Source organism: Hyla sarda, unplaced genomic scaffold (assembly GCF_029499605.1).
Source record: "Hyla sarda isolate aHylSar1 unplaced genomic scaffold, aHylSar1.hap1 scaffold_1267, whole genome shotgun sequence".
In the NCBI taxonomy this organism is placed as follows: Eukaryota; Metazoa; Chordata; class Amphibia; order Anura; family Hylidae; genus Hyla; species Hyla sarda.
In genome coordinates, this window is record NW_026607889.1 from 80,254 (window position 1) to 105,694 (window position 25,441).

Sequence of the window (25,441 nt, forward strand, 5' to 3'; positions counted from 1 at the left end):
GAAGGGGACCTTGTTGGGCCCGCCCCTTTCACGGTTATCGCTTCTCGGCCTTTTGGCTAAGATCAAGTGTAGTATCTGTTCTTATCAGTTTAATATCTGATACGTCCCCTATCTGGGGACCATATATTAAATGGATTTTTGAGAACGGGGGCCGATTTCGAAGCTTGCTTCCGTCGCCCTATGCATTGACCCGATATGGCAGTATCTTCGGGTACAGTGCACCACCCCCTTACAGGGTTAAAAAGAAAGATTCCTACTTTCATTGCTACCTGCTTGCTGGCTAGCCAGCTAGCCAGCCCTGTGGGCCTTGCTGCTGCTGCAGCCAAAAAACAAAAGGTGGTGCTGCTGCTGCTTCTGCTGCTTCTGCTTCTGCTTGTGTCTGGCCCCTGTTGGAGCGTCCAGGCACAGGACTTCTGCTGCTGCTGACTAAATGGCCTCCTTAATTGGATCATTTGAGTAGCCAGCACACCTGTGCAGGTAGGGCATGACATGATAGGCAGCTGCCTTGATAGCGGGTGGGTGCTGAATGTTCCTAATTGACAAAATAAGATTAATGCTTATGAAGAAATATAAAATCTCATCCCTTCCCCAATATCGCGCCACACCCCTACCCCTTAATTCCCTGGTTGAACGTGATGGACATATGTCTTTTTTCGACCGTACTAACTATGTAACTATGTAACATAACATGGGGGGGGGGGGTCTCCTGGCTGTTCACACAGGTGTGTCATTGCTGTACATTGACCATGCATTGCTTCTGTGGTATTGCAAAGGCAAAGACAAATGCTTCCAGCCATCCATTGCACTAATGGATTGGTCATCAGCTGGCTGTCTATGTCCCGCATCAATATAGACCAAAGTACAGAGGGTTAGGCTATGCTATTGTGCACCTACCTGATGCATCAGAAGGTGCGAGGCCCTTGCTAAATTCTGTGCACAGACTTTGAGATCTATACTTTAGACTGTATCTAAACCTGCTCCAACATGGACTGACATTCTGGCCTACTTTCAGCCGATGCGACTTGTCTGTCGCTGAACAGTCGCTTTTTATGTATTCAGCACCTATGTATAATGTTGTAAAAATGCTCTAGAAGCTAAAGTCGCAGAAATGTCACACATATTTGGCCTGCAACTTTCTGTGCGACAAATTCAGACAGGAAAAATCAGTATAAATCCTTAGAAAATTATCCCCCAGTGTCTCCATCTGCTGGCGGTATTGAATAAGCATTGCTGCACTGATGGGGTATGCATTAGACGAAAAAAAAGAAGAAAAAGAAGAATAATACGCCCAGAAAAGAGGCGAAAAGGAGAAAAACGTAAAAAAACGTGAAAAAAAAGTAAGAGGAAGAGAAGGGAAAAAAAGGTGGAAATGGGTTTAAAAGTGATTTCGGCGGAGAAATATATATATATATATATATATATATATATATATATATATATATATATACGCGCACACACACACATATATATAAACGTATTCTCCGTTGAGATATTGCAGCCGCTGCTGTGTCCAGGCCCAGGAGCCTTAGCACTGTGCTGTGATGTCACTCAATACCACTGACATCACTAGGTGTAAACAACATCTCTCCTTTGCTGTGTATGTGACTATGGAGCTGTTTGGTGATGTCGTCTATTATGGCCTTCATAGAAGCAACAGGAGATTGTTGCATCCATCTAGAACCCTCAGAACTACAGTGCTATGATGTCACTCACTTCCACAGGCCTTGCAGAGTGTAAACAACAACAACCCAGCTTTGTTGTGTATGTAACCATAGGGATTTGTGATGTCACCTAGAACCTTCACAGCAGCGACAGCTTTATGAGGAGCATCAGCACTGCTCTGCCTGAGCAGAACCATCACCGCCATAGGTTGTCAAATAACCCGGATTTAACCCACACAGGTAAGTCCAATGGGGTGCAGGCATGTCCTCTATGCTTACAGCTTCCCGTGGGTGTTGGTTTGATACCGTTTGGGGACAGCCAAGGAGGCATCTGCAGGCAACAAAGGTAGGTGTGTGCTTGTGTGTGTGTTTCCTATGCAGATCCTAAGCCCAGTGTCACATGCAAGTAGGAGGAGTAAGAAGGGTTCCTGGCAAATCCGGGTTATGGATTGCATTTAAAAAGGCCCCGTGGGAGTGCAATGGGCCCCTGTCTTGCTGCTTAGCAATAATGGTATGGGTTTAGGTTCTGCTGTGTGTACTGGTGGTTGACTGCCCCCCAGCCCAGAGTGTGCATGGAAAATTGTCTGGCAGCCTCCCTGACAGCAAGCAGTGATAGTGCCCATGAAGGGGACCTTGTTGGGCCCGCCCCTTTCACGGTTATCGCTTCTCGGCCTTTTGGCTAAGATCAAGTGTAGTATCTGTTCTTATCAGTTTAATATCTGATACGTCCCCTATCTGGGGACCATATATTAAATGGATTTTTGAGAACGGGGGCCGATTTCGAAGCTTGCTTCCGTCGCCCTATGCATTGACCCGATATGGCAGTATCTTCGGGTACAGTGCACCACCCCCTTACAGGGTTAAAAAGAAAGATTCCTACTTTCATTGCTACCTGCTTGCTGGCTAGCCAGCTAGCCAGCCCTGTGGGCCTTGCTGCTGCTGCAGCCAAAAAACAAAAGGTGGTGCTGCTGCTGCTTCTGCTGCTTCTGCTTCTGCTTGTGTCTGGCCCCTGTTGGAGCGTCCAGGCACAGGACTTCTGCTGCTGCTGACTAAATGGCCTCCTTAATTGGATCATTTGAGTAGCCAGCACACCTGTGCAGGTAGGGCATGACATGATAGGCAGCTGCCTTGATAGCGGGTGGGTGCTGAATGTTCCTAATTGACAAAATAAGATTAATGCTTATGAAGAAATATAAAATCTCATCCCTTCCCCAATATCGCGCCACACCCCTACCCCTTAATTCCCTGGTTGAACGTGATGGACATATGTCTTTTTTCGACCGTACTAACTATGTAACTATGTAACATAACATGGGGGGGGGGGGTCTCCTGGCTGTTCACACAGGTGTGTCATTGCTGTACATTGACCATGCATTGCTTCTGTGGTATTGCAAAGGCAAAGACAAATGCTTCCAGCCATCCATTGCACTAATGGATTGGTCATCAGCTGGCTGTCTATGTCCCGCATCAATATAGACCAAAGTACAGAGGGTTAGGCTATGCTATTGTGCACCTACCTGATGCATCAGAAGGTGCGAGGCCCTTGCTAAATTCTGTGCACAGACTTTGAGATCTATACTTTAGACTGTATCTAAACCTGCTCCAACATGGACTGACATTCTGGCCTACTTTCAGCCGATGCGACTTGTCTGTCGCTGAACAGTCGCTTTTTATGTATTCAGCACCTATGTATAATGTTGTAAAAATGCTCTAGAAGCTAAAGTCGCAGAAATGTCACACATATTTGGCCTGCAACTTTCTGTGCGACAAATTCAGACAGGAAAAATCAGTATAAATCCTTAGAAAATTATCCCCCAGTGTCTCCATCTGCTGGCGGTATTGAATAAGCATTGCTGCACTGATGGGGTATGCATTAGACGAAAAAAAAGAAGAAAAAGAAGAATAATACGCCCAGAAAAGAGGCGAAAAGGAGAAAAACGTAAAAAAACGTGAAAAAAAAGTAAGAGGAAGAGAAGGGAAAAAAAGGTGGAAATGGGTTTAAAAGTGATTTCGGCGGAGAAATATATATATATATATATATATATATATATATATATATATATATACGCGCACACACACACATATATATAAACGTATTCTCCGTTGAGATATTGCAGCCGCTGCTGTGTCCAGGCCCAGGAGCCTTAGCACTGTGCTGTGATGTCACTCAATACCACTGACATCACTAGGTGTAAACAACATCTCTCCTTTGCTGTGTATGTGACTATGGAGCTGTTTGGTGATGTCGTCTATTATGGCCTTCATAGAAGCAACAGGAGATTGTTGCATCCATCTAGAACCCTCAGAACTACAGTGCTATGATGTCACTCACTTCCACAGGCCTTGCAGAGTGTAAACAACAACAACCCAGCTTTGTTGTGTATGTAACCATAGGGATTTGTGATGTCACCTAGAACCTTCACAGCAGCGACAGCTTTATGAGGAGCATCAGCACTGCTCTGCCTGAGCAGAACCATCACCGCCATAGGTTGTCAAATAACCCGGATTTAACCCACACAGGTAAGTCCAATGGGGTGCAGGCATGTCCTCTATGCTTACAGCTTCCCGTGGGTGTTGGTTTGATACCGTTTGGGGACAGCCAAGGAGGCATCTGCAGGCAACAAAGGTAGGTGTGTGCTTGTGTGTGTGTTTCCTATGCAGATCCTAAGCCCAGTGTCACATGCAAGTAGGAGGAGTAAGAAGGGTTCCTGGCAAATCCGGGTTATGGATTGCATTTAAAAAGGCCCCGTGGGAGTGCAATGGGCCCCTGTCTTGCTGCTTAGCAATAATGGTATGGGTTTAGGTTCTGCTGTGTGTACTGGTGGTTGACTGCCCCCCAGCCCAGAGTGTGCATGGAAAATTGTCTGGCAGCCTCCCTGACAGCAAGCAGTGATAGTGCCCATGAAGGGGACCTTGTTGGGCCCGCCCCTTTCACGGTTATCGCTTCTCGGCCTTTTGGCTAAGATCAAGTGTAGTATCTGTTCTTATCAGTTTAATATCTGATACGTCCCCTATCTGGGGACCATATATTAAATGGATTTTTGAGAACGGGGGCCGATTTCGAAGCTTGCTTCCGTCGCCCTATGCATTGACCCGATATGGCAGTATCTTCGGGTACAGTGCACCACCCCCTTACAGGGTTAAAAAGAAAGATTCCTACTTTCATTGCTACCTGCTTGCTGGCTAGCCAGCTAGCCAGCCCTGTGGGCCTTGCTGCTGCTGCAGCCAAAAAACAAAAGGTGGTGCTGCTGCTGCTTCTGCTGCTTCTGCTTCTGCTTGTGTCTGGCCCCTGTTGGAGCGTCCAGGCACAGGACTTCTGCTGCTGCTGACTAAATGGCCTCCTTAATTGGATCATTTGAGTAGCCAGCACACCTGTGCAGGTAGGGCATGACATGATAGGCAGCTGCCTTGATAGCGGGTGGGTGCTGAATGTTCCTAATTGACAAAATAAGATTAATGCTTATGAAGAAATATAAAATCTCATCCCTTCCCCAATATCGCGCCACACCCCTACCCCTTAATTCCCTGGTTGAACGTGATGGACATATGTCTTTTTTCGACCGTACTAACTATGTAACTATGTAACATAACATGGGGGGGGGGGGTCTCCTGGCTGTTCACACAGGTGTGTCATTGCTGTACATTGACCATGCATTGCTTCTGTGGTATTGCAAAGGCAAAGACAAATGCTTCCAGCCATCCATTGCACTAATGGATTGGTCATCAGCTGGCTGTCTATGTCCCGCATCAATATAGACCAAAGTACAGAGGGTTAGGCTATGCTATTGTGCACCTACCTGATGCATCAGAAGGTGCGAGGCCCTTGCTAAATTCTGTGCACAGACTTTGAGATCTATACTTTAGACTGTATCTAAACCTGCTCCAACATGGACTGACATTCTGGCCTACTTTCAGCCGATGCGACTTGTCTGTCGCTGAACAGTCGCTTTTTATGTATTCAGCACCTATGTATAATGTTGTAAAAATGCTCTAGAAGCTAAAGTCGCAGAAATGTCACACATATTTGGCCTGCAACTTTCTGTGCGACAAATTCAGACAGGAAAAATCAGTATAAATCCTTAGAAAATTATCCCCCAGTGTCTCCATCTGCTGGCGGTATTGAATAAGCATTGCTGCACTGATGGGGTATGCATTAGACGAAAAAAAAGAAGAAAAAGAAGAATAATACGCCCAGAAAAGAGGCGAAAAGGAGAAAAACGTAAAAAAACGTGAAAAAAAAGTAAGAGGAAGAGAAGGGAAAAAAAGGTGGAAATGGGTTTAAAAGTGATTTCGGCGGAGAATATATATATATATATATATATATATATATATATATATATATATACGCGCACACACACACATATATATAAACGTATTCTCCGTTGAGATATTGCAGCCGCTGCTGTGTCCAGGCCCAGGAGCCTTAGCACTGTGCTGTGATGTCACTCAATACCACTGACATCACTAGGTGTAAACAACATCTCTCCTTTGCTTGCTGTGTATGTGACTATGGAGCTGTTTGGTGATGTCGTCTATTATGGCCTTCATAGAAGCAACAGGAGATTGTTGCATCCATCTAGAACCCTCAGAACTACAGTGCTATGATGTCACTCACTTCCACAGGCCTTGCAGAGTGTAAACAACAACAACCCAGCTTTGTTGTGTATGTAACCATAGGGATTTGTGATGTCACCTAGAACCTTCACAGCAGCGACAGCTTTATGAGGAGCATCAGCACTGCTCTGCCTGAGCAGAACCATCACCGCCATAGGTTGTCAAATAACCCGGATTTAACCCACACAGGTAAGTCCAATGGGGTGCAGGCATGTCCTCTATGCTTACAGCTTCCCGTGGGTGTTGGTTTGATACCGTTTGGGGACAGCCAAGGAGGCATCTGCAGGCAACAAAGGTAGGTGTGTGCTTGTGTGTGTGTTTCCTATGCAGATCCTAAGCCCAGTGTCACATGCAAGTAGGAGGAGTAAGAAGGGTTCCTGGCAAATCCGGGTTATGGATTGCATTTAAAAAGGCCCCGTGGGAGTGCAATGGGCCCCTGTCTTGCTGCTTAGCAATAATGGTATGGGTTTAGGTTCTGCTGTGTGTACTGGTGGTTGACTGCCCCCCAGCCCAGAGTGTGCATGGAAAATTGTCTGGCAGCCTCCCTGACAGCAAGCAGTGATAGTGCCCATGAAGGGGACCTTGTTGGGCCCGCCCCTTTCACGGTTATCGCTTCTCGGCCTTTTGGCTAAGATCAAGTGTAGTATCTGTTCTTATCAGTTTAATATCTGATACGTCCCCTATCTGGGGACCATATATTAAATGGATTTTTGAGAACGGGGGCCGATTTCGAAGCTTGCTTCCGTCGCCCTATGCATTGACCCGATATGGCAGTATCTTCGGGTACAGTGCACCACCCCCTTACAGGGTTAAAAAGAAAGATTCCTACTTTCATTGCTACCTGCTTGCTGGCTAGCCAGCTAGCCAGCCCTGTGGGCCTTGCTGCTGCTGCAGCCAAAAAACAAAAGGTGGTGCTGCTGCTGCTTCTGCTGCTTCTGCTTCTGCTTGTGTCTGGCCCCTGTTGGAGCGTCCAGGCACAGGACTTCTGCTGCTGCTGACTAAATGGCCTCCTTAATTGGATCATTTGAGTAGCCAGCACACCTGTGCAGGTAGGGCATGACATGATAGGCAGCTGCCTTGATAGCGGGTGGGTGCTGAATGTTCCTAATTGACAAAATAAGATTAATGCTTATGAAGAAATATAAAATCTCATCCCTTCCCCAATATCGCGCCACACCCCTACCCCTTAATTCCCTGGTTGAACGTGATGGACATATGTCTTTTTTCGACCGTACTAACTATGTAACTATGTAACATAACATGGGGGGGGGGGGTCTCCTGGCTGTTCACACAGGTGTGTCATTGCTGTACATTGACCATGCATTGCTTCTGTGGTATTGCAAAGGCAAAGACAAATGCTTCCAGCCATCCATTGCACTAATGGATTGGTCATCAGCTGGCTGTCTATGTCCCGCATCAATATAGACCAAAGTACAGAGGGTTAGGCTATGCTATTGTGCACCTACCTGATGCATCAGAAGGTGCGAGGCCCTTGCTAAATTCTGTGCACAGACTTTGAGATCTATACTTTAGACTGTATCTAAACCTGCTCCAACATGGACTGACATTCTGGCCTACTTTCAGCCGATGCGACTTGTCTGTCGCTGAACAGTCGCTTTTTATGTATTCAGCACCTATGTATAATGTTGTAAAAATGCTCTAGAAGCTAAAGTCGCAGAAATGTCACACATATTTGGCCTGCAACTTTCTGTGCGACAAATTCAGACAGGAAAAATCAGTATAAATCCTTAGAAAATTATCCCCCAGTGTCTCCATCTGCTGGCGGTATTGAATAAGCATTGCTGCACTGATGGGGTATGCATTAGACGAAAAAAAAGAAGAAAAAGAAGAATAATACGCCCAGAAAAGAGGCGAAAAGGAGAAAAACGTAAAAAAACGTGAAAAAAAAGTAAGAGGAAGAGAAGGGAAAAAAAGGTGGAAATGGGTTTAAAAGTGATTTCGGCGGAGAAATATATATATATATATATATATATATACTATATATATATATATATATACGCGCACACACACACATATATATAAACGTATTCTCCGTTGAGATATTGCAGCCGCTGCTGTGTCCAGGCCCAGGAGCCTTAGCACTGTGCTGTGATGTCACTCAATACCACTGACATCACTAGGTGTAAACAACATCTCTCCTTTGCTGTGTATGTGACTATGGAGCTGTTTGGTGATGTCGTCTATTATGGCCTTCATAGAAGCAACAGGAGATTGTTGCATCCATCTAGAACCCTCAGAACTACAGTGCTATGATGTCACTCACTTCCACAGGCCTTGCAGAGTGTAAACAACAACAACCCAGCTTTGTTGTGTATGTAACCATAGGGATTTGTGATGTCACCTAGAACCTTCACAGCAGCGACAGCTTTATGAGGAGCATCAGCACTGCTCTGCCTGAGCAGAACCATCACCGCCATAGGTTGTCAAATAACCCGGATTTAACCCACACAGGTAAGTCCAATGGGGTGCAGGCATGTCCTCTATGCTTACAGCTTCCCGTGGGTGTTGGTTTGATACCGTTTGGGGACAGCCAAGGAGGCATCTGCAGGCAACAAAGGTAGGTGTGTGCTTGTGTGTGTGTTTCCTATGCAGATCCTAAGCCCAGTGTCACATGCAAGTAGGAGGAGTAAGAAGGGTTCCTGGCAAATCCGGGTTATGGATTGCATTTAAAAAGGCCCCGTGGGAGTGCAATGGGCCCCTGTCTTGCTGCTTAGCAATAATGGTATGGGTTTAGGTTCTGCTGTGTGTACTGGTGGTTGACTGCCCCCCAGCCCAGAGTGTGCATGGAAAATTGTCTGGCAGCCTCCCTGACAGCAAGCAGTGATAGTGCCCATGAAGGGGACCTTGTTGGGCCCGCCCCTTTCACGGTTATCGCTTCTCGGCCTTTTGGCTAAGATCAAGTGTAGTATCTGTTCTTATCAGTTTAATATCTGATACGTCCCCTATCTGGGGACCATATATTAAATGGATTTTTGAGAACGGGGGCCGATTTCGAAGCTTGCTTCCGTCGCCCTATGCATTGACCCGATATGGCAGTATCTTCGGGTACAGTGCACCACCCCCTTACAGGGTTAAAAAGAAAGATTCCTACTTTCATTGCTACCTGCTTGCTGGCTAGCCAGCTAGCCAGCCCTGTGGGCCTTGCTGCTGCTGCAGCCAAAAAACAAAAGGTGGTGCTGCTGCTGCTTCTGCTGCTTCTGCTTCTGCTTGTGTCTGGCCCCTGTTGGAGCGTCCAGGCACAGGACTTCTGCTGCTGCTGACTAAATGGCCTCCTTAATTGGATCATTTGAGTAGCCAGCACACCTGTGCAGGTAGGGCATGACATGATAGGCAGCTGCCTTGATAGCGGGTGGGTGCTGAATGTTCCTAATTGACAAAATAAGATTAATGCTTATGAAGAAATATAAAATCTCATCCCTTCCCCAATATCGCGCCACACCCCTACCCCTTAATTCCCTGGTTGAACGTGATGGACATATGTCTTTTTTCGACCGTACTAACTATGTAACTATGTAACATAACATGGGGGGGGGGGGGTCTCCTGGCTGTTCACACAGGTGTGTCATTGCTGTACATTGACCATGCATTGCTTCTGTGGTATTGCAAAGGCAAAGACAAATGCTTCCAGCCATCCATTGCACTAATGGATTGGTCATCAGCTGGCTGTCTATGTCCCGCATCAATATAGACCAAAGTACAGAGGGTTAGGCTATGCTATTGTGCACCTACCTGATGCATCAGAAGGTGCGAGGCCCTTGCTAAATTCTGTGCACAGACTTTGAGATCTATACTTTAGACTGTATCTAAACCTGCTCCAACATGGACTGACATTCTGGCCTACTTTCAGCCGATGCGACTTGTCTGTCGCTGAACAGTCGCTTTTTATGTATTCAGCACCTATGTATAATGTTGTAAAAATGCTCTAGAAGCTAAAGTCGCAGAAATGTCACACATATTTGGCCTGCAACTTTCTGTGCGACAAATCAGACAGGAAAAATCAGTATAAATCCTTAGAAAATTATCCCCCAGTGTCTCCATCTGCTGGCGGTATTGAATAAGCATTGCTGCACTGATGGGGTATGCATTAGACGAAAAAAAAGAAGAAAAAGAAGAATAATACGCCCAGAAAAGAGGCGAAAAGGAGAAAAACGTAAAAAAACGTGAAAAAAAAGTAAGAGGAAGAGAAGGGAAAAAAAGGTGGAAATGGGTTTAAAAGTGATTTCGGCGGAGAAATATATATATATATATATATATATATATATATATATATATATATATACGCGCACACACACACATATATATAAACGTATTCTCCGTTGAGATATTGCAGCCGCTGCTGTGTCCAGGCCCAGGAGCCTTAGCACTGTGCTGTGATGTCACTCAATACCACTGACATCACTAGGTGTAAACAACATCTCTCCTTTGCTGTGTATGTGACTATGGAGCTGTTTGGTGATGTCGTCTATTATGGCCTTCATAGAAGCAACAGGAGATTGTTGCATCCATCTAGAACCCTCAGAACTACAGTGCTATGATGTCACTCACTTCCACAGGCCTTGCAGAGTGTAAACAACAACAACCCAGCTTTGTTGTGTATGTAACCATAGGGATTTGTGATGTCACCTAGAACCTTCACAGCAGCGACAGCTTTATGAGGAGCATCAGCACTGCTCTGCCTGAGCAGAACCATCACCGCCATAGGTTGTCAAATAACCCGGATTTAACCCACACAGGTAAGTCCAATGGGGTGCAGGCATGTCCTCTATGCTTACAGCTTCCCGTGGGTGTTGGTTTGATACCGTTTGGGGACAGCCAAGGAGGCATCTGCAGGCAACAAAGGTAGGTGTGTGCTTGTGTGTGTGTTTCCTATGCAGATCCTAAGCCCAGTGTCACATGCAAGTAGGAGGAGTAAGAAGGGTTCCTGGCAAATCCGGGTTATGGATTGCATTTAAAAAGGCCCCGTGGGAGTGCAATGGGCCCCTGTCTTGCTGCTTAGCAATAATGGTATGGGTTTAGGTTCTGCTGTGTGTACTGGTGGTTGACTGCCCCCCAGCCCAGAGTGTGCATGGAAAATTGTCTGGCAGCCTCCCTGACAGCAAGCAGTGATAGTGCCCATGAAGGGGACCTTGTTGGGCCCGCCCCTTTCACGGTTATCGCTTCTCGGCCTTTTGGCTAAGATCAAGTGTAGTATCTGTTCTTATCAGTTTAATATCTGATACGTCCCCTATCTGGGGACCATATATTAAATGGATTTTTGAGAACGGGGGCCGATTTCGAAGCTTGCTTCCGTCGCCCTATGCATTGACCCGATATGGCAGTATCTTCGGGTACAGTGCACCACCCCCTTACAGGGTTAAAAAGAAAGATTCCTACTTTCATTGCTACCTGCTTGCTGGCTAGCCAGCTAGCCAGCCCTGTGGGCCTTGCTGCTGCTGCAGCCAAAAAACAAAAGGTGGTGCTGCTGCTGCTTCTGCTGCTTCTGCTTCTGCTTGTGTCTGGCCCCTGTTGGAGCGTCCAGGCACAGGACTTCTGCTGCTGCTGACTAAATGGCCTCCTTAATTGGATCATTTGAGTAGCCAGCACACCTGTGCAGGTAGGGCATGACATGATAGGCAGCTGCCTTGATAGCGGGTGGGTGCTGAATGTTCCTAATTGACAAAATAAGATTAATGCTTATGAAGAAATATAAAATCTCATCCCTTCCCCAATATCGCGCCACACCCCTACCCCTTAATTCCCTGGTTGAACGTGATGGACATATGTCTTTTTTCGACCGTACTAACTATGTAACTATGTAACATAACATGGGGGGGGGGGGGTCTCCTGGCTGTTCACACAGGTGTGTCATTGCTGTACATTGACCATGCATTGCTTCTGTGGTATTGCAAAGGCAAAGACAAATGCTTCCAGCCATCCATTGCACTAATGGATTGGTCATCAGCTGGCTGTCTATGTCCCGCATCAATATAGACCAAAGTACAGAGGGTTAGGCTATGCTATTGTGCACCTACCTGATGCATCAGAAGGTGCGAGGCCCTTGCTAAATTCTGTGCACAGACTTTGAGATCTATACTTTAGACTGTATCTAAACCTGCTCCAACATGGACTGACATTCTGGCCTACTTTCAGCCGATGCGACTTGTCTGTCGCTGAACAGTCGCTTTTTATGTATTCAGCACCTATGTATAATGTTGTAAAAATGCTCTAGAAGCTAAAGTCGCAGAAATGTCACACATATTTGGCCTGCAACTTTCTGTGCGACAAATTCAGACAGGAAAAATCAGTATAAATCCTTAGAAAATTATCCCCCAGTGTCTCCATCTGCTGGCGGTATTGAATAAGCATTGCTGCACTGATGGGGTATGCATTAGACGAAAAAAAAGAAGAAAAAGAAGAATAATACGCCCAGAAAAGAGGCGAAAAGGAGAAAAACGTAAAAAAACGTGAAAAAAAAGTAAGAGGAAGAGAAGGGAAAAAAAGGTGGAAATGGGTTTAAAAGTGATTTCGGCGGAGAATATATATATATATATATATATATATATATATATATATATATATATATACGCGCACACACACACATATATATAAACGTATTCTCCGTTGAGATATTGCAGCCGCTGCTGTGTCCAGGCCCAGGAGCCTTAGCACTGTGCTGTGATGTCACTCAATACCACTGACATCACTAGGTGTAAACAACATCTCTCCTTTGCTGTGTATGTGACTATGGAGCTGTTTGGTGATGTCGTCTATTATGGCCTTCATAGAAGCAACAGGAGATTGTTGCATCCATCTAGAACCCTCAGAACTACAGTGCTATGATGTCACTCACTTCCACAGGCCTTGCAGAGTGTAAACAACAACAACCCAGCTTTGTTGTGTATGTAACCATAGGGATTTGTGATGTCACCTAGAACCTTCACAGCAGCGACAGCTTTATGAGGAGCATCAGCACTGCTCTGCCTGAGCAGAACCATCACCGCCATAGGTTGTCAAATAACCCGGATTTAACCCACACAGGTAAGTCCAATGGGGTGCAGGCATGTCCTCTATGCTTACAGCTTCCCGTGGGTGTTGGTTTGATACCGTTTGGGGACAGCCAAGGAGGCATCTGCAGGCAACAAAGGTAGGTGTGTGCTTGTGTGTGTGTTTCCTATGCAGATCCTAAGCCCAGTGTCACATGCAAGTAGGAGGAGTAAGAAGGGTTCCTGGCAAATCCGGGTTATGGATTGCATTTAAAAAGGCCCCGTGGGAGTGCAATGGGCCCCTGTCTTGCTGCTTAGCAATAATGGTATGGGTTTAGGTTCTGCTGTGTGTACTGGTGGTTGACTGCCCCCCAGCCCAGAGTGTGCATGGAAAATTGTCTGGCAGCCTCCCTGACAGCAAGCAGTGATAGTGCCCATGAAGGGGACCTTGTTGGGCCCGCCCCTTTCACGGTTATCGCTTCTCGGCCTTTTGGCTAAGATCAAGTGTAGTATCTGTTCTTATCAGTTTAATATCTGATACGTCCCCTATCTGGGGACCATATATTAAATGGATTTTTGAGAACGGGGGCCGATTTCGAAGCTTGCTTCCGTCGCCCTATGCATTGACCCGATATGGCAGTATCTTCGGGTACAGTGCACCACCCCCTTACAGGGTTAAAAAGAAAGATTCCTACTTTCATTGCTACCTGCTTGCTGGCTAGCCAGCTAGCCAGCCCTGTGGGCCTTGGCTGCTGCTGCAGCCAAAAAACAAAAGGTGGTGCTGCTGCTGCTTCTGCTGCTTCTGCTTCTGCTTGTGTCTGGCCCCTGTTGGAGCGTCCAGGCACAGGACTTCTGCTGCTGCTGACTAAATGGCCTCCTTAATTGGATCATTTGAGTAGCCAGCACACCTGTGCAGGTAGGGCATGACATGATAGGCAGCTGCCTTGATAGCGGGTGGGTGCTGAATGTTCCTAATTGACAAAATAAGATTAATGCTTATGAAGAAATATAAAATCTCATCCCTTCCCCAATATCGCGCCACACCCCTACCCCTTAATTCCCTGGTTGAACGTGATGGACATATGTCTTTTTTCGACCGTACTAACTATGTAACTATGTAACATAACATGGGGGGGGGGGGGTCTCCTGGCTGTTCACACAGGTGTGTCATTGCTGTACATTGACCATGCATTGCTTCTGTGGTATTGCAAAGGCAAAGACAAATGCTTCCAGCCATCCATTGCACTAATGGATTGGTCATCAGCTGGCTGTCTATGTCCCGCATCAATATAGACCAAAGTACAGAGGGTTAGGCTATGCTATTGTGCACCTACCTGATGCATCAGAAGGTGCGAGGCCCTTGCTAAATTCTGTGCACAGACTTTGAGATCTATACTTTAGACTGTATCTAAACCTGCTCCAACATGGACTGACATTCTGGCCTACTTTCAGCCGATGCGACTTGTCTGTCGCTGAACAGTCGCTTTTTATGTATTCAGCACCTATGTATAATGTTGTAAAAATGCTCTAGAAGCTAAAGTCGCAGAAATGTCACACATATTTGGCCTGCAACTTTCTGTGCGACAAATTCAGACAGGAAAAATCAGTATAAATCCTTAGAAAATTATCCCCCAGTGTCTCCATCTGCTGGCGGTATTGAATAAGCATTGCTGCACTGATGGGGTATGCATTAGACGAAAAAAAAGAAGAAAAAGAAGAATAATACGCCCAGAAAAGAGGCGAAAAGGAGAAAAACGTAAAAAAACGTGAAAAAAAAGTAAGAGGAAGAGAAGGGAAAAAAAGGTGGAAATGGGTTTAAAAGTGATTTCGGCGGAGAAATATATATATATATATATATATATATATATATATATATATATATATACGCGCACACACACACATATATATAAACGTATTCTCCGTTGAGATATTGCAGCCGCTGCTGTGTCCAGGCCCAGGAGCCTTAGCACTGTGCTGTGATGTCACTCAATACCACTGACATCACTAGGTGTAAACAACATCTCTCCTTTGCTGTGTATGTGACTATGGAGCTGTTTGGTGATGTCGTCTATTATGGCCTTCATAGAAGCAACAGGAGATTGTTGCATCCATCTAGAACCCTCAGAACTACAGTGCTATGATGTCACTCACTTCCACAGGCCTTGCAGAGTGTAAACAACAACAACCCAGCTTTGTTGTGTATGTAACCATAGGGATTTGTGATGTCACCTAGAACCTTCACAGCAGCGACAGCTTTATGAGGAGCATCAGCACTGCTCTGCCTGAGCAGAACCATCACCGCCATAGGTTGTCAAATAACCCGGATTTAACCCACACAGGTAAGTCCAATGGGGTGCAGGCATGTCCTCTATGCTTACAGCTTCCCGTGGGTGTTGGTTTGATACCGTTTGGGGACAGCCAAGGAGGCATCTGCAGGCAACAAAGGTAGGTGTGTGCTTGTGTGTGTGTTTCCTATGCAGATCCTAAGCCCAGTGTCACATGCAAGTAGGAGGAGTAAGAAGGGTTCCTGGCAAATCCGGGTTATGGATTGCATTTAAAAAGGCCCCGTGGGAGTGCAATGGGCCCCTGTCTTGCTGCTTAGCAATAATGGTATGGGTTTAGGTTCTGCTGTGTGTACTGGTGGTTGACTGCCCCCCAGCCCAGAGTGTGCATGGAAAATTGTCTGGCAGCCTCCCTGACAGCAAGCAGTGATAGTGCCCATGAAGGGGACCTTGTTGGGCCCGCCCCTTTCACGGTTATCGCTTCTCGGCCTTTTGGCTAAGATCAAGTGTAGTATCTGTTCTTATCAGTTTAATATCTGATACGTCCCCTATCTGGGGACCATATATTAAATGGATTTTTGAGAACGGGGGCCGATTTCGAAGCTTGCTTCCGTCGCCCTATGCATTGACCCGATATGGCAGTATCTTCGGGTACAGTGCACCACCCCCTTACAGGGTTAAAAAGAAAGATTCCTACTTTCATTGCTACCTGCTTGCTGGCTAGCCAGCTAGCCAGCCCTGTGGGCCTTGCTGCTGCTGCAGCCAAAAAACAAAAGGTGGTGCTGCTGCTGCTTCTGCTGCTTCTGCTTCTGCTTGTGTCTGGCCCCTGTTGGAGCGTCCAGGCACAGGACTTCTGCTGCTGCTGACTAAATGGCCTCCTTAATTGGATCATTTGAGTAGCCAGCACACCTGTGCAGGTAGGGCATGACATGATAGGCAGCTGCCTTGATAGCGGGTGGGTGCTGAATGTTCCTAATTGACAAAATAAGATTAATGCTTATGAAGAAATATAAAATCTCATCCCTTCCCCAATATCGCGCCACACCCCTACCCCTTAATTCCCTGGTTGAACGTGATGGACATATGTCTTTTTTCGACCGTACTAACTATGTAACTATGTAACATAACATGGGGGGGGGGGGTCTCCTGGCTGTTCACACAGGTGTGTCATTGCTGTACATTGACCATGCATTGCTTCTGTGGTATTGCAAAGGCAAAGACAAATGCTTCCAGCCATCCATTGCACTAATGGATTGGTCATCAGCTGGCTGTCTATGTCCCGCATCAATATAGACCAAAGTACAGAGGGTTAGGCTATGCTATTGTGCACCTACCTGATGCATCAGAAGGTGCGAGGCCCTTGCTAAATTCTGTGCACAGACTTTGAGATCTATACTTTAGACTGTATCTAAACCTGCTCCAACATGGACTGACATTCTGGCCTACTTTCAGCCGATGCGACTTGTCTGTCGCTGAACAGTCGCTTTTTATGTATTCAGCACCTATGTATAATGTTGTAAAAATGCTCTAGAAGCTAAAGTCGCAGAAATGTCACACATATTTGGCCTGCAACTTTCTGTGCGACAAATTCAGACAGGAAAAATCAGTATAAATCCTTAGAAAATTATCCCCCAGTGTCTCCATCTGCTGGCGGTATTGAATAAGCATTGCTGCACTGATGGGGTATGCATTAGACGAAAAAAAAGAAGAAAAAGAAGAATAATACGCCCAGAAAAGAGGCGAAAAGGAGAAAAACGTAAAAAAACGTGAAAAAAAAGTAAGAGGAAGAGAAGGGAAAAAAAGGTGGAAATGGGTTTAAAAGTGATTTCGGCGGAGAAATATATATATATATATATATATATATATATATATATATATATATATACGCGCACACACACACATATATATAAACGTATTCTCCGTTGAGATATTGCAGCCGCTGCTGTGTCCAGGCCCAGGAGCCTTAGCACTGTGCTGTGATGTCACTCAATACCACTGACATCACTAGGTGTAAACAACATCTCTCCTTTGCTGTGTATGTGACTATGGAGCTGTTTGGTGATGTCGTCTATTATGGCCTTCATAGAAGCAACAGGAGATTGTTGCATCCATCTAGAACCCTCAGAACTACAGTGCTATGATGTCACTCACTTCCACAGGCCTTGCAGAGTGTAAACAACAACAACCCAGCTTTGTTGTGTATGTAACCATAGGGATTTGTGATGTCACCTAGAACCTTCACAGCAGCGACAGCTTTATGAGGAGCATCAGCACTGCTCTGCCTGAGCAGAACCATCACCGCCATAGGTTGTCAAATAACCCGGATTTAACCCACACAGGTAAGTCCAATGGGGTGCAGGCATGTCCTCTATGCTTACAGCTTCCCGTGGGTGTTGGTTTGATACCGTTTGGGGACAGCCAAGGAGGCATCTGCAGGCAACAAAGGTAGGTGTGTGCTTGTGTGTGTGTTTCCTATGCAGATCCTAAGCCCAGTGTCACATGCAAGTAGGAGGAGTAAGAAGGGTTCCTGGCAAATCCGGGTTATGGATTGCATTTAAAAAGGCCCCGTGGGAGTGCAATGGGCCCCTGTCTTGCTGCTTAGCAATAATGGTATGGGTTTAGGTTCTGCTGTGTGTACTGGTGGTTGACTGCCCCCCAGCCCAGAGTGTGCATGGAAAATTGTCTGGCAGCCTCCCTGACAGCAAGCAGTGATAGTGCCCATGAAGGGGACCTTGTTGGGCCCGCCCCTTTCACGGTTATCGCTTCTCGGCCTTTTGGCTAAGATCAAGTGTAGTATCTGTTCTTATCAGTTTAATATCTGATACGTCCCCTATCTGGGGACCATATATTAAATGGATTTTTGAGAACGGGGGCCGATTTCGAAGCTTGCTTCCGTCGCCCTATGCATTGACCCGATATGGCAGTATCTTCGGGTACAGTGCACCACCCCCTTACAGGGTTAAAAAGAAAGATTCCTACTTTCATTGCTACCTGCTTGCTGGCTAGCCAGCTAGCCAGCCCTGTGGGCCTTGCTGCTGCTGCAGCCAAAAAACAAAAGGTGGTGCTGCTGCTGCTTCTGCTGCTTCTGCTTCTGCTTGTGTCTGGCCCCTGTTGGAGCGTCCAGGCACAGGACTTCTGCTGCTGCTGACTAAATGGCCTCCTTAATTGGATCATTTGAGTAGCCAGCACACCTGTGCAGGTAGGGCATGACATGATAGGCAGCTGCCTTGATAGCGGGTGGGTGCTGAATGTTCCTAATTGACAAAATAAGATTAATGCTTATGAAGAAATATAAAATCTCATCCCTTCCCCAATATCGCGCCACACCCCTACCCCTTAATTCCCTGGTTGAACGTGATGGACATATGTCTTTTTTCGACCGTACTAACTATGTAACTATGTAACATAACATGGGGGGGGGGGGTCTCCTGGCTGTTCACACAGGTGTGTCATTGCTGTACATTGACCATGCATTGCTTCTGTGGTATTGCAAAGGCAAAGACAAATGCTTCCAGCCATCCATTGCACTAATGGATTGGTCATCAGCTGGCTGTCTATGTCCCGCATCAATATAGACCAAAGTACAGAGGGTTAGGCTATGCTATTGTGCACCTACCTGATGCATCAGAAGGTGAGAGGCCCTTGCTAAATTCTGTGCACAGACTTTGAGATCTATACTTTAGACTGTATCTAAACCTGCTCCAACATGGACTGACATTCTGGCCTACTTTCAGCCGATGCGACTTGTCTGTCGCTGAACAGTCGCTTTTTATGTATTCAGCACCTATGTATAATGTTGTAAAAATGCTCTAGAAGCTAAAGTCGCAGAAATGTCACACATATTTGGCCTGCAACTTTCTGTGCGACAAATTCAGACAGGAAAAATCAGTATAAATCCTTAGAAAATTATCCCCCAGTGTCTCCATCTGCTGGCGGTATTGAATAAGCATTGCTGCACTGATGGGGTATGCATTAGACGAAAAAAAAGAAGAAAAAGAAGAATAATACGCCCAGAAAAGAGGCGAAAAGGAGAAAAACGTAAAAAAACGTGAAAAAAAAGTAAGAGGAAGAGAAGGGAAAAAAAGGTGGAAATGGGTTTAAAAGTGATTTCGGCGGAGAAATATATATATATATATATATATATATATATATATATATATATATATACGCGCACACACACACATATATATAAACGTATTCTCCGTTGAGATATTGCAGCCGCTGCTGTGTCCAGGCCCAGGAGCCTTAGCACTGTGCTGTGATGTCACTCAATACCACTGACATCACTAGGTGTAAACAACATCTCTCCTTTGCTGTGTATGTGACTATGGAGCTGTTTGGTGATGTCGTCTATTATGGCCTTCATAGAAGCAACAGGAGATTGTTGCATCCATCTAGAACCCTCAGAACTACAGTGCTATGATGTCACTCACTTCCACAGGCCTTGCAGAGTGTAAACAACAACAACCCAGCTTTGTTGTGTATGTAACCATAGGGATTTGTGATGTCACCTAGAACCTTCACAGCAGCGACAGCTTTATGAGGAGCATCAGCACTGCTCTGCCTGAGCAGAACCATCACCGCCATAGGTTGTCAAATAACCCGGATTTAACCCACACAGGTAAGTCCAATGGGGTGCAGGCATGTCCTCTATGCTTACAGCTTCCCGTGGGTGTTGGTTTGATACCGTTTGGGGACAGCCAAGGAGGCATCTGCAGGCAACAAAGGTAGGTGTGTGCTTGTGTGTGTGTTTCCTATGCAGATCCTAAGCCCAGTGTCACATGCAAGTAGGAGGAGTAAGAAGGGTTCCTGGCAAATCCGGGTTATGGATTGCATTTAAAAAGGCCCCGTGGGAGTGCAATGGGCCCCTGTCTTGCTGCTTAGCAATAATGGTATGGGTTTAGGTTCTGCTGTGTGTACTGGTGGTTGACTGCCCCCCAGCCCAGAGTGTGCATGGAAAATTGTCTGGCAGCCTCCCTGACAGCAAGCAGTGATAGTGCCCATGAAGGGGACCTTGTTGGGCCCGCCCCTTTCACGGTTATCGCTTCTCGGCCTTTTGGCTAAGATCAAGTGTAGTATCTGTTCTTATCAGTTTAATATCTGATACGTCCCCTATCTGGGGACCATATATTAAATGGATTTTTGAGAACGGGGGCCGATTTCGAAGCTTGCTTCCGTCGCCCTATGCATTGACCCGATATGGCAGTATCTTCGGGTACAGTGCACCACCCCCTTACAGGGTTAAAAAGAAAGATTCCTACTTTCATTGCTACCTGCTTGCTGGCTAGCCAGCTAGCCAGCCCTGTGGGCCTTGCTGCTGCTGCAGCCAAAAAACAAAAGGTGGTGCTGCTGCTGCTTCTGCTGCTTCTGCTTCTGCTTGTGTCTGGCCCCTGTTGGAGCGTCCAGGCACAGGACTTCTGCTGCTGCTGACTAAATGGCCTCCTTAATTGGATCATTTGAGTAGCCAGCACACCTGTGCAGGTAGGGCATGACATGATAGGCAGCTGCCTTGATAGCGGGTGGGTGCTGAATGTTCCTAATTGACAAAATAAGATTAATGCTTATGAAGAAATATAAAATCTCATCCCTTCCCCAATATCGCGCCACACCCCTACCCCTTAATTCCCTGGTTGAACGTGATGGACATATGTCTTTTTTCGACCGTACTAACTATGTAACTATGTAACATAACATGGGGGGGGGGGGTCTCCTGGCTGTTCACACAGGTGTGTCATTGCTGTACATTGACCATGCATTGCTTCTGTGGTATTGCAAAGGCAAAGACAAATGCTTCCAGCCATCCATTGCACTAATGGATTGGTCATCAGCTGGCTGTCTATGTCCCGCATCAATATAGACCAAAGTACAGAGGGTTAGGCTATGCTATTGTGCACCTACCTGATGCATCAGAAGGTGCGAGGCCCTTGCTAAATTCTGTGCACAGACTTTGAGATCTATACTTTAGACTGTATCTAAACCTGCTCCAACATGGACTGACATTCTGGCCTACTTTCAGCCGATGCGACTTGTCTGTCGCTGAACAGTCGCTTTTTATGTATTCAGCACCTATGTATAATGTTGTAAAAATGCTCTAGAAGCTAAAGTCGCAGAAATGTCACACATATTTGGCCTGCAACTTTCTGTGCGACAAATTCAGACAGGAAAAATCAGTATAAATCCTTAGAAAATTATCCCCCAGTGTCTCCATCTGCTGGCGGTATTGAATAAGCATTGCTGCACTGATGGGGTATGCATTAGACGAAAAAAAAGAAGAAAAAGAAGAATAATACGCCCAGAAAAGAGGCGAAAAGGAGAAAAACGTAAAAAAACGTGAAAAAAAAGTAAGAGGAAGAGAAGGGAAAAAAAGGTGGAAATGGGTTTAAAAGTGATTTCGGCGGAGAAATATATATATATATATATATATATATATATATATATATATACGCGCACACACACACATATATATAAACGTATTCTCCGTTGAGATATTGCAGCCGCTGCTGTGTCCAGGCCCAGGAGCCTTAGCACTGTGCTGTGATGTCACTCAATACCACTGACATCACTAGGTGTAAACAACATCTCTCCTTTGCTGTGTATGTGACTATGGAGCTGTTTGGTGATGTCGTCTATTATGGCCTTCATAGAAGCAACAGGAGATTGTTGCATCCATCTAGAACCCTCAGAACTACAGTGCTATGATGTCACTCACTTCCACAGGCCTTGCAGAGTGTAAACAACAACAACCCAGCTTTGTTGTGTATGTAACCATAGGGATTTGTGATGTCACCTAGAACCTTCACAGCAGCGACAGCTTTATGAGGAGCATCAGCACTGCTCTGCCTGAGCAGAACCATCACCGCCATAGGTTGTCAAATAACCCGGATTTAACCCACACAGGTAAGTCCAATGGGGTGCAGGCATGTCCTCTATGCTTACAGCTTCCCGTGGGTGTTGGTTTGATACCGTTTGGGGACAGCCAAGGAGGCATCTGCAGGCAACAAAGGTAGGTGTGTGCTTGTGTGTGTGTTTCCTATGCAGATCCTAAGCCCAGTGTCACATGCAAGTAGGAGGAGTAAGAAGGGTTCCTGGCAAATCCGGGTTATGGATTGCATTTAAAAAGGCCCCGTGGGAGTGCAATGGGCCCCTGTCTTGCTGCTTAGCAATAATGGTATGGGTTTAGGTTCTGCTGTGTGTACTGGTGGTTGACTGCCCCCCAGCCCAGAGTGTGCATGGAAAATTGTCTGGCAGCCTCCCTGACAGCAAGCAGTGATAGTGCCCATGAAGGGGACCTTGTTGGGCCCGCCCCTTTCACGGTTATCGCTTCTCGGCCTTTTGGCTAAGATCAAGTGTAGTATCTGTTCTTATCAGTTTAATATCTGATACGTCCCCTATCTGGGGACCATATATTAAATGGATTTTTGAGAACGGGGGCCGATTTCGAAGCTTGCTTCCGTCGCCCTATGCATTGACCCGATATGGCAGTATCTTCGGGTACAGTGCACCACCCCCTTACAGGGTTAAAAAGAAAGATTCCTACTTTCATTGCTACCTGCTTGCTGGCTAGCCAGCTAGCCAGCCCTGTGGGCCTTGCTGCTGCTGCAGCCAAAAAACAAAAGGTGGTGCTGCTGCTGCTTCTGCTGCTTCTGCTTCTGCTTGTGTCTGGCCCCTGTTGGAGCGTCCAGGCACAGGACTTCTGCTGCTGCTGACTAAATGGCCTCCTTAATTGGATCATTTGAGTAGCCAGCACACCTGTGCAGGTAGGGCATGACATGATAGGCAGCTGCCTTGATAGCGGGTGGGTGCTGAATGTTCCTAATTGACAAAATAAGATTAATGCTTATGAAGAAATATAAAATCTCATCCCTTCCCCAATATCGCGCCACACCCCTACCCCTTAATTCCCTGGTTGAACGTGATGGACATATGTCTTTTTTCGACCGTACTAACTATGTAACTATGTAACATAACATGGGGGGGGGGGGGTCTCCTGGCTGTTCACACAGGTGTGTCATTGCTGTACATTGACCATGCATTGCTTCTGTGGTATTGCAAAGGCAAAGACAAATGCTTCCAGCCATCCATTGCACTAATGGATTGGTCATCAGCTGGCTGTCTATGTCCCGCATCAATATAGACCAAAGTACAGAGGGTTAGGCTATGCTATTGTGCACCTACCTGATGCATCAGAAGGTGCGAGGCCCTTGCTAAATTCTGTGCACAGACTTTGAGATCTATACTTTAGACTGTATCTAAACCTGCTCCAACATGGACTGACATTCTGGCCTACTTTCAGCCGATGCGACTTGTCTGTCGCTGAACAGTCGCTTTTTATGTATTCAGCACCTATGTATAATGTTGTAAAAATGCTCTAGAAGCTAAAGTCGCAGAAATGTCACACATATTTGGCCTGCAACTTTCTGTGCGACAAATTCAGACAGGAAAAATCAGTATAAATCCTTAGAAAATTATCCCCCAGTGTCTCCATCTGCTGGCGGTATTGAATAAGCATTGCTGCACTGATGGGGTATGCATTAGACGAAAAAAAAGAAGAAAAAGAAGAATAATACGCCCAGAAAAGAGGCGAAAAGGAGAAAAACGTAAAAAAACGTGAAAAAAAAGTAAGAGGAAGAGAAGGGAAAAAAAGGTGGAAATGGGTTTAAAAGTGATTTCGGCGGAGAAATATATATATATATATATATATATATATATATATATATATATATATACGCGCACACACACACATATATATAAACGTATTCTCCGTTGAGATATTGCAGCCGCTGCTGTGTCCAGGCCCAGGAGCCTTAGCACTGTGCTGTGATGTCACTCAATACCACTGACATCACTAGGTGTAAACAACATCTCTCCTTTGCTGTGTATGTGACTATGGAGCTGTTTGGTGATGTCGTCTATTATGGCCTTCATAGAAGCAACAGGAGATTGTTGCATCCATCTAGAACCCTCAGAACTACAGTGCTATGATGTCACTCACTTCCACAGGCCTTGCAGAGTGTAAACAACAACAACCCAGCTTTGTTGTGTATGTAACCATAGGGATTTGTGATGTCACCTAGAACCTTCACAGCAGCGACAGCTTTATGAGGAGCATCAGCACTGCTCTGCCTGAGCAGAACCATCACCGCCATAGGTTGTCAAATAACCCGGATTTAACCCACACAGGTAAGTCCAATGGGGTGCAGGCATGTCCTCTATGCTTACAGCTTCCCGTGGGTGTTGGTTTGATACCGTTTGGGGACAGCCAAGGAGGCATCTGCAGGCAACAAAGGTAGGTGTGTGCTTGTGTGTGTGTTTCCTATGCAGATCCTAAGCCCAGTGTCACATGCAAGTAGGAGGAGTAAGAAGGGTTCCTGGCAAATCCGGGTTATGGATTGCATTTAAAAAGGCCCCGTGGGAGTGCAATGGGCCCCTGTCTTGCTGCTTAGCAATAATGGTATGGGTTTAGGTTCTGCTGTGTGTACTGGTGGTTGACTGCCCCCCAGCCCAGAGTGTGCATGGAAAATTGTCTGGCAGCCTCCCTGACAGCAAGCAGTGATAGTGCCCATGAAGGGGACCTTGTTGGGCCCGCCCCTTTCACGGTTATCGCTTCTCGGCCTTTTGGCTAAGATCAAGTGTAGTATCTGTTCTTATCAGTTTAATATCTGATACGTCCCCTATCTGGGGACCATATATTAAATGGATTTTTGAGAACGGGGGCCGATTTCGAAGCTTGCTTCCGTCGCCCTATGCATTGACCCGATATGGCAGTATCTTCGGGTACAGTGCACCACCCCCTTACAGGGTTAAAAAGAAAGATTCCTACTTTCATTGCTACCTGCTTGCTGGCTAGCCAGCTAGCCAGCCCTGTGGGCCTTGCTGCTGCTGCAGCCAAAAAACAAAAGGT

The 25,441-nt window shown here is 46.0% G+C and overlaps 12 non-coding genes across 12 annotated transcripts; all 12 read left to right on the forward strand.

Annotated features, from left to right (window-relative positions):
- The first annotated feature begins 36 nt into the window (after nucleotides 1-36).
- LOC130304233 (U2 spliceosomal RNA) lies at nucleotides 37-227 on the forward strand. Its single transcript, XR_008854026.1, has one exon. It is a non-coding gene; the product is annotated as a U2 spliceosomal RNA (small nuclear RNA).
- Nucleotides 228-2,320: 2,093 nt separating this feature from the next.
- LOC130304234 (U2 spliceosomal RNA) lies at nucleotides 2,321-2,511 on the forward strand. The gene has a single exon (XR_008854027.1). It is a non-coding gene; the product is annotated as a U2 spliceosomal RNA (small nuclear RNA).
- Nucleotides 2,512-4,600: 2,089 nt separating this feature from the next.
- LOC130304235 (U2 spliceosomal RNA) lies at nucleotides 4,601-4,791 on the forward strand. Its single transcript, XR_008854028.1, has one exon. It is a non-coding gene; the product is annotated as a U2 spliceosomal RNA (small nuclear RNA).
- A 2,092-nt stretch (nucleotides 4,792-6,883) lies between these two features.
- LOC130304236 (U2 spliceosomal RNA) lies at nucleotides 6,884-7,074 on the forward strand. Its single transcript, XR_008854029.1, has one exon. It is a non-coding gene; the product is annotated as a U2 spliceosomal RNA (small nuclear RNA).
- A 2,092-nt stretch (nucleotides 7,075-9,166) lies between these two features.
- Nucleotides 9,167-9,357, forward strand: LOC130304237 (U2 spliceosomal RNA). Its single transcript, XR_008854030.1, has one exon. It is a non-coding gene; the product is annotated as a U2 spliceosomal RNA (small nuclear RNA).
- Nucleotides 9,358-11,448: 2,091 nt separating this feature from the next.
- On the forward strand, nucleotides 11,449-11,639 carry LOC130304238 (U2 spliceosomal RNA). Its single transcript, XR_008854031.1, has one exon. It is a non-coding gene; the product is annotated as a U2 spliceosomal RNA (small nuclear RNA).
- Nucleotides 11,640-13,732: 2,093 nt separating this feature from the next.
- On the forward strand, nucleotides 13,733-13,923 carry LOC130304239 (U2 spliceosomal RNA). The gene has a single exon (XR_008854032.1). It is a non-coding gene; the product is annotated as a U2 spliceosomal RNA (small nuclear RNA).
- A 2,093-nt stretch (nucleotides 13,924-16,016) lies between these two features.
- On the forward strand, nucleotides 16,017-16,207 carry LOC130304240 (U2 spliceosomal RNA). The gene has a single exon (XR_008854033.1). It is a non-coding gene; the product is annotated as a U2 spliceosomal RNA (small nuclear RNA).
- Nucleotides 16,208-18,298: 2,091 nt separating this feature from the next.
- Nucleotides 18,299-18,489, forward strand: LOC130304241 (U2 spliceosomal RNA). Its single transcript, XR_008854034.1, has one exon. It is a non-coding gene; the product is annotated as a U2 spliceosomal RNA (small nuclear RNA).
- A 2,091-nt stretch (nucleotides 18,490-20,580) lies between these two features.
- Nucleotides 20,581-20,771, forward strand: LOC130304243 (U2 spliceosomal RNA). The gene has a single exon (XR_008854036.1). It is a non-coding gene; the product is annotated as a U2 spliceosomal RNA (small nuclear RNA).
- Nucleotides 20,772-22,856: 2,085 nt separating this feature from the next.
- Nucleotides 22,857-23,047, forward strand: LOC130304244 (U2 spliceosomal RNA). Its single transcript, XR_008854037.1, has one exon. It is a non-coding gene; the product is annotated as a U2 spliceosomal RNA (small nuclear RNA).
- Nucleotides 23,048-25,139: 2,092 nt separating this feature from the next.
- LOC130304245 (U2 spliceosomal RNA) lies at nucleotides 25,140-25,330 on the forward strand. Its single transcript, XR_008854038.1, has one exon. It is a non-coding gene; the product is annotated as a U2 spliceosomal RNA (small nuclear RNA).
- Nucleotides 25,331-25,441: the final 111 nt, after the last annotated feature.